Genomic DNA, 12698 nt, shown 5'->3' with positions numbered 1-12698 from the left:
GTTAAGATATCATTTTGAAAAGAATTTTTAAACAACTTTAGCATCAAGAGAAAATATTATAATGAACCATATTTTAAGTATGTCCCTTAATTGAAGTTGAGCTGAGAATATTTCAATTTTGATGAACAGAATTATTAAATTAATGAAAGTTGCAAAACAATCGGAGATATAGTCTATTTGATAGACTATATTAGATGGATCTAGGATGCATAGTAGAGAAAGGAACTGGAAATATGTAGTGAATCATGTTATGAAGAGAAAATTGCCACTTTACTTAAACAGTTGTGAAGCTCATGTTTTAGGGGATGGAATTCATATGAAAGGGGACTTGGTGGCACAGTGGTTATGGCTGGGCTGAAATCTGCAAGTTCAGCTGTACTAAGGACCAGCCACTGCATGGGAGAAAGACAGAGCTTTCTATGCTTGTAAAGAGTAAAGAGTTACTGTCTCAGAAATATGCAGGGTCAGTTCTATTCTGTCCTATAAGGTCACTCTGAGTCAGCATAGACTGGATGGAAAGTAGAGAAACCATGGAAAAATCAACAAGACAAAAACACAAGGATAGGCTCCTGACCAATAACAATCCAGGAGATACTCATTAAAACAAGGATGAGATATTACCTTATAGCCACAACAATAGCTCAATTCAATAACAACAACAAAAGCATGGAATAACACATTCTGGAGAGGGTGTGCAGAGACTGAAACTCTTATGCACAGCTGGTGGCTTTGTAACCATGTATAAACCTTGCAGACAGTGAAATGGCAGTATCTAAAACAATTTGGCATAGAAATACTGCATGGCCCAGCAAGAGTTTTGTTAGGTATAAACCCCATGAAATAAGTGACAGAACACAAACAGATAAATGTTTTCTCATGTTCATTGCATGTTCATTTCTCTTGTACACAATAGCAACAGCCCATCGGAGAATAATGGATAAAGAAACTCTGGCACATCCACACAATGGACTAATAGGCATTCCTATAAAACTGTGATGAAACCATGAGACACCTCATGACATGAATGGATCTGGAAACCATTATGCTGAATGAAGTTAGTGAATTACAGAAGGACAAATATTGTATGAGACCACTACTATAAGGATAAACTCCAAGACGAAGGCAGATATCTGTTCTCGGGCCATGTAATCTTCTAATCCAGTCTCTGAAGCAATGAGATGGTATGCCTGCCTAATGCACATTGTGTTAGACAGGGTTCTCTAGAGAAACAAAACCAGGACACTAATAATTTTATATATATTTAGACAGGTAACATAAAAACTAAAGTGTTAATTAATCTATAAAGCAGTACAAATGGCTCAGTGCAACTCACTTCCATGAAACAACTAGTACACTGGCAGTCCTTCAAGTCTTGAGGGCCGCAGGGTAGTCCTCCATAGAACAATCCAGGCTATCTGGCCACAGGCAGCAAACAGCAAGCAGGTCGCCAACAGTCAGCCAGATGACAGGGTCTGACAGTCCTCAGCTCAAGAGATGTACCTTCCAGTAGTGTAGCAAAGCAGCTCTTGAAGGAACCTCAAGGTACAGCGACACAGTCCACGGGTAGGTGTCCCACAGGCAGTGTAACTTGCAAATGGAGGCACTGAACAAGCAAGGTACACACACACTGGTCTGATCAATGATCAAAGAGCAAGAGAGAGGTGAGGCTTGCTGAGTCATTTATCTCTCCACCCTTCAACTAATCTCACATTTGTTCATTGGCCATGTTGGCACAACAAACCTACCTATCACACTCATGATCCAATTATCCCCACTTTATTTGTACATCTTAAACACCACTTCGACAAGGAGGCCTCACTTCAGTTGAGGTCAGTGTCACATTTTGATGGGAGAAGACCAATTAGTTTACGGCATATAACATCGTTCCATGGTCAAGTTAAAGCAACAGACAATCCTACAAGGGTGCTTCGTGAACCTTAACAGAAATTGAAGTCCAGGCATGTACCAGGGAACCAATAGAGAGGTCTGCGAGGTCGGCCCCAATCCCAATTATGTACACACACACACACACACACACACACACACACACCTCAGAAAAATGCACTTCAGAGGACAGCACTGGGGCTACAGCTTGGGGAGAGGGGCATGTCAGATTAGAGCACATGGGAGAATCAAAAAGGGATGGAGAGGGAGGAGAGGACTTCTGGCCCACCAAGCCCCAAGGACAATGTTCCTGCTTAGAGCAGGCAACACACAGGGAGGACCGTAGGGCCAGCCCCACCACGAACACGGTGTCCCTCAATGAACCATGGTGCTTCAGGAGACAGCACTGGAGTTACAGTGCGGGAATAGTGCACAGTCTGGCCCCATCATGCTGGGGCGAGGCACTGAGGGCATGCAACAAAGCAGCAGGGGGAGCAGAGTGATGAAACCCCCAGGGAATACCAAAAATAGACTTTGGAGACAGAGTGTGGCATCCTATCAGATTCAACTGGAAAACTCTCATAAAAGTCAACAAACAAACATTGAACTATTTATAGGCTTTTCCATTTTTGTCAGTGGCTTTCTTTTTGTTATTGTTATTTTGTTTTTTGTTGTTGGTATTGACTTCTTTTGTTGGTATTGCCTGGTTCTTGCACTTATTGATGTAGCTGCATGTCTATCTAGATAAGATAGGCAACATAAATAATACGGAGATGAAAAGAATGGGCCCAATGGTTCTGGGAGGATATGCGAGAAGGGGAGGTGGGAGAAAGGAAGGGGGGGGGGGGGGGGGCTAACCAACCCAGGACAAGGAACAATAAGTGAACTAAAATCAATGGAAGGAATGTCGTAGGATGCCTAGGGGGCTTAATTCAGGGCAATGTAGCAGTGAGGAATAACTAAACCTGAATGAAGACCGAACATGATAGTGGGACAAGAGGAAAGGAAGAGGAAATAGAGAAAAGAATGAGGAGACAAAAGATATTTATAGAGGCCTAAATAAAGGCATGTACATATGAATACACACACACACACACACACATATAACAAGAGGGGAATAGAACTATGTACTCATATCTATATGTTAAGAATTAAGGTTATAGATGGACATTGGGCCTCAACTCAAGTACTCCCTCAACACAAGAACACTTTGTTCTAAAATTTAGCATTCTGTGATGCTCACCTTCCCAACATGATCATTGAAGATAAAATGGGTGCATAAGCAAATGTGGTAAAGAAAGATATATCAAAAGATAAAGCATCTGGGGTCTTAAAGTCTTGAAGATACACAAGTGGCCATCTAGCTCAGAAGCAACAAAACCTACATGGAAAAAGCACACCAGCCTGTGTGATCTTAAGGTGTCAATGGGATCAGGTATCAGGCATCTAAGACCCATAACAAACCATACCCAAGGTGAATGAGGAGGTGGGGGACATAGAGTGGAGACCCAATGCCCATCTGTAGACAATAGTCAGGGTGCAGTATAGCACCAATGAAACATACAATTTTCCTCTAGTTCTTTGGTGCTTCCTTCCTCCCACTATCATGACCTCAATTCTACCTTACAATTCGGATTAGACCAGAGCATGCACACTGCTACAGATAAGAGCCTTCAACAGAGGGAATCTAGGATAAATAAACCCCTCGGTGCCAACAAGGAGAGTAGAGATACCAGGAGAATTAGGGGAGGGTGGGGGAAGAGAAAAGGGGCATTGATCACAAGGATCATCTAGAACCCCCTCCCAGGGAGACAAATAACATAAAAGTGGGTTAGGGGTGGCATAGGACAATGTAAGATATGGAAATAATAATCTGTAACTTATCAAGAGCTCATGAGGGAGGGTGGATGGGGTAGGAAGGGGGAAGAAATGGGGAGCTGTTATCAGGGGCCCAATGCTTTGAAAATGATGATGGCGGCATATGTGCAAATGTGCTTGACACACTGGATGAAGTTTTGGATTGTGATAAGAGATGTAAGAGCCTCCAATAAAAGTATTTTTTTTAAAGAAAGAAAGAAAGAAATTAAAGTCCAGAAGTGGTAGGGAACATGTTTATCTTGAAAAAGGTGATTTCATTTCTGTTGGAGGATGAACCAGATGGGTCCGTTCTGCCGTTGGGAAAAACACTTAACATCACTTACCTTCAAGGGTAGAGTACACCTAGTATTATGTTCCTAATCAACACTTTTGTGACCCAATCTGCATGCTATAGACAGCCAGGACTTTAGACTCTGTCCTTTCATATACAACATCTTTCATAGGCCACACGAGCAGAATTCAATTGGGAAATCCCGCTAAGCAAGCTAGACTTTTGCTCAAGCACACCTGTAAAAAATGAAAGGAACTTAAATACTTCCTGGGATTCAAAAATGAAATGCCCTCATGTGAGAAGAAGCAGATAACTAATATCCTACAGTTATGGACTTGGAAGACATTGGACTTTGGGTCAAATCTCTTGCTTTGAAGGTGCCCAATAAATGGCAATTAAAGACTACCATGTATTTGCTATTTTCATACACTGCTTTGTGTGTGTGTGTATAATAGATAATTTTATGTCAAAGAGTAATTTTATATTAAGAAAACATCCCAGCCCAGTCCAGATCAAGTCCATAAGTTCAATATTAGCCCATCTATCCAATACCAATCTATAAAGTCCTCTTCAGACTCATGCAATACATGCAATGATGTTGAATGCAGGAAGATCACAGGTGAGTGGATGGAAAGTCTTGTGGATCCAGTGGCAGTAGAAACATCTCAACTCAGTGCATGGGTCTCTATGTGGTTCCTCCAGTGCCAGGGCTCTGGCTCTATCATCATAGCTCCATGTGTCTTGTAAGCAAGAAGACAAATCAAGAGTGTATCTGGCCTCCAGTGAGCTACTAATCTCTGTTACACCTCCAAAATGTGCACTCTGCTTTCTTATAATATATTTTAGGGCAGCACGCATCATTCTGCTTTGTGAAGAAGTGCTATTGAATGGTTTGCCCTATCTTCATTGTTTATATAAATAGTGTCCATTCACTCAAGTGTCAAATCTGTACAGGTCAACAATCCATGCATTTTACTATAAAAAGCTGTCCTATACACATATACTTTCTTTATCTGAATAGTATTTTAAATTCTATACCTATGCTCCATGGGGATGATTTATAATGTTCTCCAATAAAATGATAAGATGACTTTTTAAATGGACCATAGATATAGGAATGAATTTTGAGCTCTTATCTAATAGCTCTAATCCAAGAACAAATAGTTCTTAAGACGTGGCTCTTCTGGATACTTGGATGCTATAGCAATATATGCTTGTGTTAGGCCAGGTTGACTAGAGAAAAATGTCAAGGGAGACTCATATGGGTATAAGAAGGAGGTTTATATAAAGAGTAATTGAATATTGGGGAAATATCCCAGCCCAGTCCAGGTCAAGTCCCTAAGTCTGATATTAGCCCATATGCCTGATACCAATCTGTAAAGTCCTCTTCAGACTCACGCAACACATGCAATGACACTGAATGCAGGAAGATCACAGGCCAGTGCATGGAAAGCCTTGTGGATGCAGTGGCGGTGTAAGCATCTCAGTGTTGGCAGGGGTCTCCACGTGGCTTCTCCGGTTGCAAGGCTCTAGTGTAGTTCCATGTGTCATGTCAGTAGAGCATCTCTCAGGGAGTCAGCTTAGAGAGAGTGTGTCTCCTGCCTCCAAGGAGGAAATACAGGTGTCCCCAGAGTCCTCAGGGGAAGGCCATGCCCACCCAGAGGCCTTATTGGCTATGACCTGATTGACAGACTAGACTCCACCCCTTCACTCTTAATCCTCTCAAGTCCCAAATTGACACTAGATTATGTAACTACCACAATGCTGAAGAAATCTGATAGCCTAGCTATCAGAAAGAATAGTATCTGAAATCGTAAGGTTTGTCTTAAAATAAGCAGTCATATAAGTTTGGCATCAGCTAAGTTCAGTTAGAGGGAATACACTAGTCTGCATGATTCAAAGATTGTAAATCCAAGTCCAGAGGAGGGAACTATATTAGAACTTAAGTTGTGAACACCTGGTTTACAGAAAACTATGGATGACAGTGGAAACTCAAACTCCATTTTCAGGGTCCCCACATGCTTCAGCTTGCAGTGAATCCTCTTTGGATGTTAAGAGCCTTGCTATCACACAGAGAGCATTGCAAAGTGGATTATGGCAGATGCAGTTAAGTTAAAACTTAACACCTTATCATTTATTTCCATTTTGACCCATTTAAATCTCTTCTAGTTTTTATTATTTTTCTGCTTTTTTTATATTGAGGTTTTACTTTGTTTTATTTTGATATTATTGTTGTTGTTAAATGTTTTTCTTTATATAAAGTACACAGTTGGTAAATCTATAGAGACCGTAACTGAATTAATAGTTTCTTCACACCATGTTAGGGAAAGTTTGGAGGAAACAGGAAACTAATAATAATGAGAACAATAATGAAGAAAATATCATAAAACTGAAATAAATGACTCAAAAGAAGAAAATGTTCTAGAATTGAAATAAAAGCTCTAAAATTAAAATAAAGATGTTACAAGGATTTGGGGGAAAATAAATTAACGTGCTACAAATGAAGAAAAATAAAATCAAGTAGAAATTTGTATTCTATTAAAAATGTAATATAAATTCTTATTCTATAAAAATTGAGACCTATCAGTGAGTTTTTATTTAATCTGAGCATTTCTTTATTTCAGTCTCTTTTGAAGAATATTTTTTATGGTAGCAGATTTCATGTCAACTTGATAGAACATATGTAAAGGTAGGGGTGGAGTCCTGCCTGTTGTAAAGTCTTAACATTTCTCTAGCTGACTTTTGTGGATTTAATATCCATTCCGATGGCTACGCAGAACTCAGGCAAAATGCATGATTAAAAGCTTTATAAAGGAAGTTAGCTAGTTGTAAGGCCAGTGAGAAATGCTCAGGATCGGGTTCCTTACCATGACACATTCTAACGTTCTGTCAAGTCTGCTAACAAGTGCCCAAAGGGAATACACTTTGCTGTCAGCCTCAACCCCAAGTTTCCGATTCATTCAATCTATGGTGGAGGTTCTGAGAATGTGTCTTTTATGTAATTTCTCAGAGAATGGCCAACCAGTGAATACACCTGGGTTAGAAGGACAAGTTTACACACCTCTCTTCTTCGATAAACTCAGACTTTTGATTAGCCACATTCCTGCCACACTGCAAATAAAGTGCTCAGAAGAAAAAATGTGTTTTCCATGACCTGTTGATTCACCATCTCCTGAAAGCCCCTTCAAGATCATACCTCATACAACCACCCCATGCCCTTCCCATTCCTTCAAGTCTGTGGAAGTATTTTTTAATGCTATTTTTTTAGCTTTTCCATTCCTATGAGTTTTCTGCCAAAATTCCCCCACCAAAATTTCCTCTGCTTCTAGAGCCAAGTGGATCTTCTCAGAAATTACAGCACCCAGTCTCATGACCCCAAGTTTTCCCTCCACTTGACTATTTCTTCTTCATCACCCGCATACTCAACCAAGCGCTCCCACTTTCAGTTGGTGAAGAACTGGTCCCGACCTGCTCATGGCATCCTCCGCGGATCCTGCAGTTTACCCACAGCACCTTAGAAGGTCTGCGTATTGCTTAGTTGCATTTCCCTTTTCTCGTGCCCTCAGCATCACCCCTGCAGCCTTTACTATTAGCAGACACCCTCGTTCTTTGTGAAGGATGGTTCCCTGTTCTTCTATATTTTCTACCCCCATAAAATGCCCCTCTTTTCATGGTCCTTACCACTTATCCTCTACTTGTGTGCTTACGTCAGTCTCATCCCGTTTTTCTCACCCCCACTAATTATCCTCTCTCTTTAAATAGTCTCAGTTCCTTCCTTAGTTCATTTTTCTCAGCTAATGATTGGAAATGCCCTCTTTTACTTTTTTTTCCTTAAAGAGAAAGACAAAAAAAAAAGATAAAAAACATTTTTTCAAATTATTTTATTAGGAGCTAATCCAGACACATACCATTCCATAGTTCAATTATGTCAGTATTGTACGATTGCTACCACAATCAGGTTTAAAACATTTTCTTCCTTTCCTTCTTGAATTCCTTGATATCAGCTCCCCTTTACCACCACCCCTCATGCACCATACTCTAATTGTTGGTTCTATAGTTTCATTAAACCTGGATTTCATATACTGAGAAAACAAAAACATTTAACAAAGATTCACAGAGGCTACCCACAATGACAAAATACTTCAGCAATAAACCTCAATGTGAAAAAAAAACCTCAAAGAAAATATTGAAAACTAGATTCAGCCCAAAGTGTCTAAGAGGGGAGATCAAATGATAAAATGTTAATCATTCAAATCAGGTTTATCGTTTTAATCTACTATACTCATTTCTCTAGTACTTTAAGTTTGGTAACCTGTCAATCCCCATCCCTCAGTTAGGGTTAGGGAAATCACTGGAGGATTATTTCCTATGTTGTTCTCACAAATGGAATTGGGATTCCCCTGTCATCCATAGCCTTCTGCAAACCAGAAAACATATGAAATCTTATCTCTTTCATTTAAAAAAATTATTTTATTGCGGCCTCGTACAATTCTTAGCACAATCCATACATGCATCCATTGTGTCAAGCACATATGTACATTCGCTGCCCTCATCATTCTCAAAATATTTGCCTTCTACTCTAGCCCCTAATATCAGCTGCCCATTTTCCTCCTCCCTCCCCACTCTCCCCTCCCTTATGAACCCTCCATAATTCACAAATCATTAAAGTTTTTTCATATGTTACACTGTCCAACGTCTCCCCTCCCCCCCTCTCTCTTATCTCTTTCAATGAGACTTCTAATTTCATCCTTCCTCCGAAACTTCTTCTCCTGCGGTCACAATGACTCCCTAATTGACAAATCCAGTAGTTTACACACAGATCTTACTCTTACTTAACTCACTCATTGACAATGAGGCAATGCTGACTCATAGTGACCTGTTGTAGGTTTCCAAGACTGTTAACTGTTTCCAGGAATAGAAAGCCCAATCTTTCTCTTGCATAACTCTGGTGGATTTGAACTGCCAACCACGTGGATCGCAGTCCAGCAATTAACCATTACATCAGCAGGACTCTTACTTAAACTTTCTGTAATATTTTAGTCATAATGCCTCAGCCCTGGGAACTATCCTCTTTATCTACTCTATCCCTGCATGTTTTTTGTGAACCTCCTCCACCTCTGATTACTCATCAGCCCTCTCTCCCATCTCTTTACTAACGAGAATGGGCATTGTTGGTCTGTTGGTCCTTTCCTCACAGAGTTTGTCCATGGTCACAACTTCTATTTCCTTGATGTCAACTATCACTACTACAACAGTTTCTGAATTGCCTCTCCTATTTTGTCTTTCTCAAATATTCAAATCGTCTTGTAGGATATATACATCTCTCCTCATTTTACAAATTTCTTCTGGAGTAGCAAGGTTTTGAACCTCAGGATCATCTCTGCCTATTCCGGGCATTACCCTAATGCCGTACAGCTTGCCGTATCCTGACCATTTTCTGTATGCATTTCCCACCAATTTGGTCTCATATATTTTAAAGGTCATATCACTTTTTTTCTACCAAGATAATTATGTTATTATTCTTCCACACACATCCATTTCATTTTTACTTAGGTCTAACTGTTAGGTTAGATCTGGTAAATTAGGTCTGGTGATATCTTTCTACCACTCAGAAGTTGCTAATGATTTTTTAAACCAGGATAAAAATCAAACTCCTTAGACAGATATTCAAGCACTTCCATGAGCTTATTTTTATTACCTTCTGTGTTAGACAGGGTTCTTCAGAACAACAAACCCAGGACAGTTATGGATTATATAGATAGATATAAATATATAGATATATACAGCACGAAGGAATATAACAATGAATTAGTCCATACAGTGGTACAGAGGGCTCAGTTCAACTCACTTCCGTGAAACAGTTAATATACTGGAAGTCCTTCAACTCACTAGGGCTGCTCAGTCCAAGGTCAAGGAAGCAGACAGCTGAGTCTTCTGGAACAATTCAGGAAGTCTGGCCACAGGCAGCAAACAATAGTGTGTGTCACCAACAGTCAGCCAGATGACAGGATCCAACAGTCCAAAGCTCAAGTGATGTATACACCAGCAGTGTGGTGACTCAGGTCTCAAAGGAACCTCAAGCTCTAGTGACACGATCCACAGGTTGGGTGTCCCATGGGTAGTGTAGCTTGCAAGTTGAGGCAGAGAACTAGCTCTGACAGCCACACACTGGTCTGATCATCAGAGAGCAAGAGAGAGAGAGGTGGGGCTCGCCAAGTCATTTATCTCTTTGCCTTCCAATCAAACTGTGACCTTATTAATCCCACGTGTTCTTTTTGGCCAGTTTGGCACAATAAACCTACCTATCACACCTTCCAAGACAGCATTTTGGCAATTCCGCTTTCTAAGTCAGCTCTGTATTCTTTTTTTTTCCAAACTGATACAAAATATTGATTTCAGGTTAGTTATTTTATGGTTTTCCCCGTCATAACAGACTTGTGATAGCCACATCTTTTAAATCTGTAGATAATGTTATCAAAATAATCTTAATCTTTGAAGTCTCACAAAAATTTGTATTTTATAATCCACCCTGAATATCAAGGCTGCAAGAATAACACAACATTTCATATATCCAAATATTTTACAACTGTACCCAAAAAGAAAAAAAGAAGAAGACCACATTTGCTTGACTAAGGGCCTAAAGTTACCCAAGCAGGCAAAAATTAAAATATCCAAATTATTAGCATTCATTTACTATAATTATAACTTTCATAGTCACTTTGTCATTGACAGCGATTGCTTGAGCACAGGGGTGAGTGGCCCAGGGGCTCCTAGTAGAAGCTGTGACTGCAGCCCCCTGGCTCCTCCTCTCTGCACGGCCAGCTTCCCCCTGTGCATCGCCCCATATATACTGTGTGCACGGGAAAATATTTTATAGATATCGTTCCTGCCACACACACTTTTCTCTTAAGCAGGAAACAGGAAGAACAACAACAACAAAAGGTAAACAAGCCAATTGTGCTCTCTCTTTGGGATATGAGTATTTCCCTTGTGCATGAAATATTCAACAACAACATAAAGAAAACAAGGAATGTACACATTTCTTTTGTACACTCCTCCTCAACACACAGGCCAAGTCCGCTGGGTCAGATTTAACTGTAGGCAAGTAGATGCCTGCTTCCAGGCATCATCTGAGGTTGCACTGCTCCTGAGTCCTCAACGTCTCCTTCACCAGTATATCAGTAAGGGGAGACCAGGCAGCTCTTCGGCTCTGTAAGAATCCCTTCTTCCCAAAGCCATTTCTTCTTCACTGCTCAGTCTTCACATAGAACTAACTCTCTGAGCTCATCCTCTGTGTGGGGAAGGCAATTTTCATCATTTTCAGGATATTCCTGCCATCCCATTGCTTTTAATAATCTGTGCTCAGGTTCCAGAGAATGTGAGAGGACCCTCCTTTTCTCTACAAATGGAAGAGTAAGGCCATGCTGATGACAGCATTCCTTTCCATTTTCTTGGGTTCAAGAGCACTGTTCTCTGAGAATCCTCCATTCTGGTCATCTTTAGGAGTCTTCAGGAACTCACTCTTCCTGTCAGAAGTTCTGTGGGTCAACTTGGTCAGACGAGAGGAACTGATGTCAATTGGAGGGGTGGTGCTAGAGGGAGTTTACAATTGTGCCACCAGCCAGGACCACGGTTTGAAGAAAGAGATCCTGATTTATGTTCCATTCTAGTAGCTTTCCGTGCACTGGACTTGGAAGGATGTGGTGCAGGCTTAAGAATTAAGTTCTTATAAACACTTGGGACCATAGTTCCAGATTTGTTCCCATTTGCATGGCGAGATCCTGGTGACGTGAATGCAACAGAGAAGGTGGCAAAAGATCTTGGTTGGAAACTTTTTTGATGACCAGCATCTGGGAGGGTTCTTGGCACTAGGTGGGTTTCCCCACACTCCTGACTGAGTCCCCAAAATTCTGCCCAGCTGATTCTCTTTGCCAGTTTCTGGATTCAAAGAAGGAAAGTCTTCTTCAAACTGCAGCTCTTCTGCCTTGTCTTATTTCTTTTCTTCCCTGATCTCTGTAGGTGGTTTTTCTTGAAAGGCAAAGACTTTCTGGGAGTAGAAGCTCCCATTCCAGTGGCGATGGTTCCCGGTGCCAGGCCCACTACGCTGGCTCATGCCATCACGACCCTGGCCATGCCAGCCAGATAGGTTCCTTATGAGTCCAGTGTATGTGCTTCCCTTAGCGACCCCAGAGTCCACAGAATCATGACAGAACAGGGACGGCTGGTGCCAGGAAACTCCTTCAGTTTGAAGGGGTCCATTGTTGAAAACGCCATCAGAGGAATTATGTCCACAACGGCTCACTCCAAATATCTCTTCCCCTTGGGCTAGGTGCTCTCCGTGTTTTTCAAAGGTATCTGCAGGTGACTTAGCTGACTGTGGTGTTGAGAAATTTAGCCAAGCAGAAGCAAAGTCATGTTGTGCCATTTAGGTCCAGGATCTCGTTTCAGCAGTGTGAGGCATCCAACCTCATGGTCAGGATCCCAGAGTGTAACTTCTGTGGTTCTATTTCCAGAACTTGAGTTTGCCAGCTGGATCTCTCCCGAGGTTTTCTTGGTAAAAGGTGTTTAAGTAGCTTGGCCAGCAGCACGCCCTGTGACGCAGCCCAAAGAAGCTAGGTTCTGTGGGTCACATTCTCAGTCCCCTCAGTCGCTCATCCCCAACTCT

At 41.2% G+C, this 12698-nt stretch overlaps 1 pseudogene; it reads right to left on the bottom strand.

Annotated features, from left to right (window-relative positions):
* Positions 1 to 11211: 11211 nt before the first annotated feature.
* Positions 11212 to 12458, bottom strand: LOC101661176 (annotated as a pseudogene).
* Positions 12459 to 12698: the final 240 nt, after the last annotated feature.

Source organism: Echinops telfairi, unplaced genomic scaffold (assembly GCF_000313985.2).
Source record: "Echinops telfairi isolate 266 unplaced genomic scaffold, ASM31398v2 ScPeMD7_57;HRSCAF=196, whole genome shotgun sequence".
NCBI lineage: Eukaryota > Metazoa > Chordata > Mammalia > Afrosoricida > Tenrecidae > Echinops > Echinops telfairi.
This window is presented reverse-complemented; position numbering and strand designations above follow the sequence as displayed.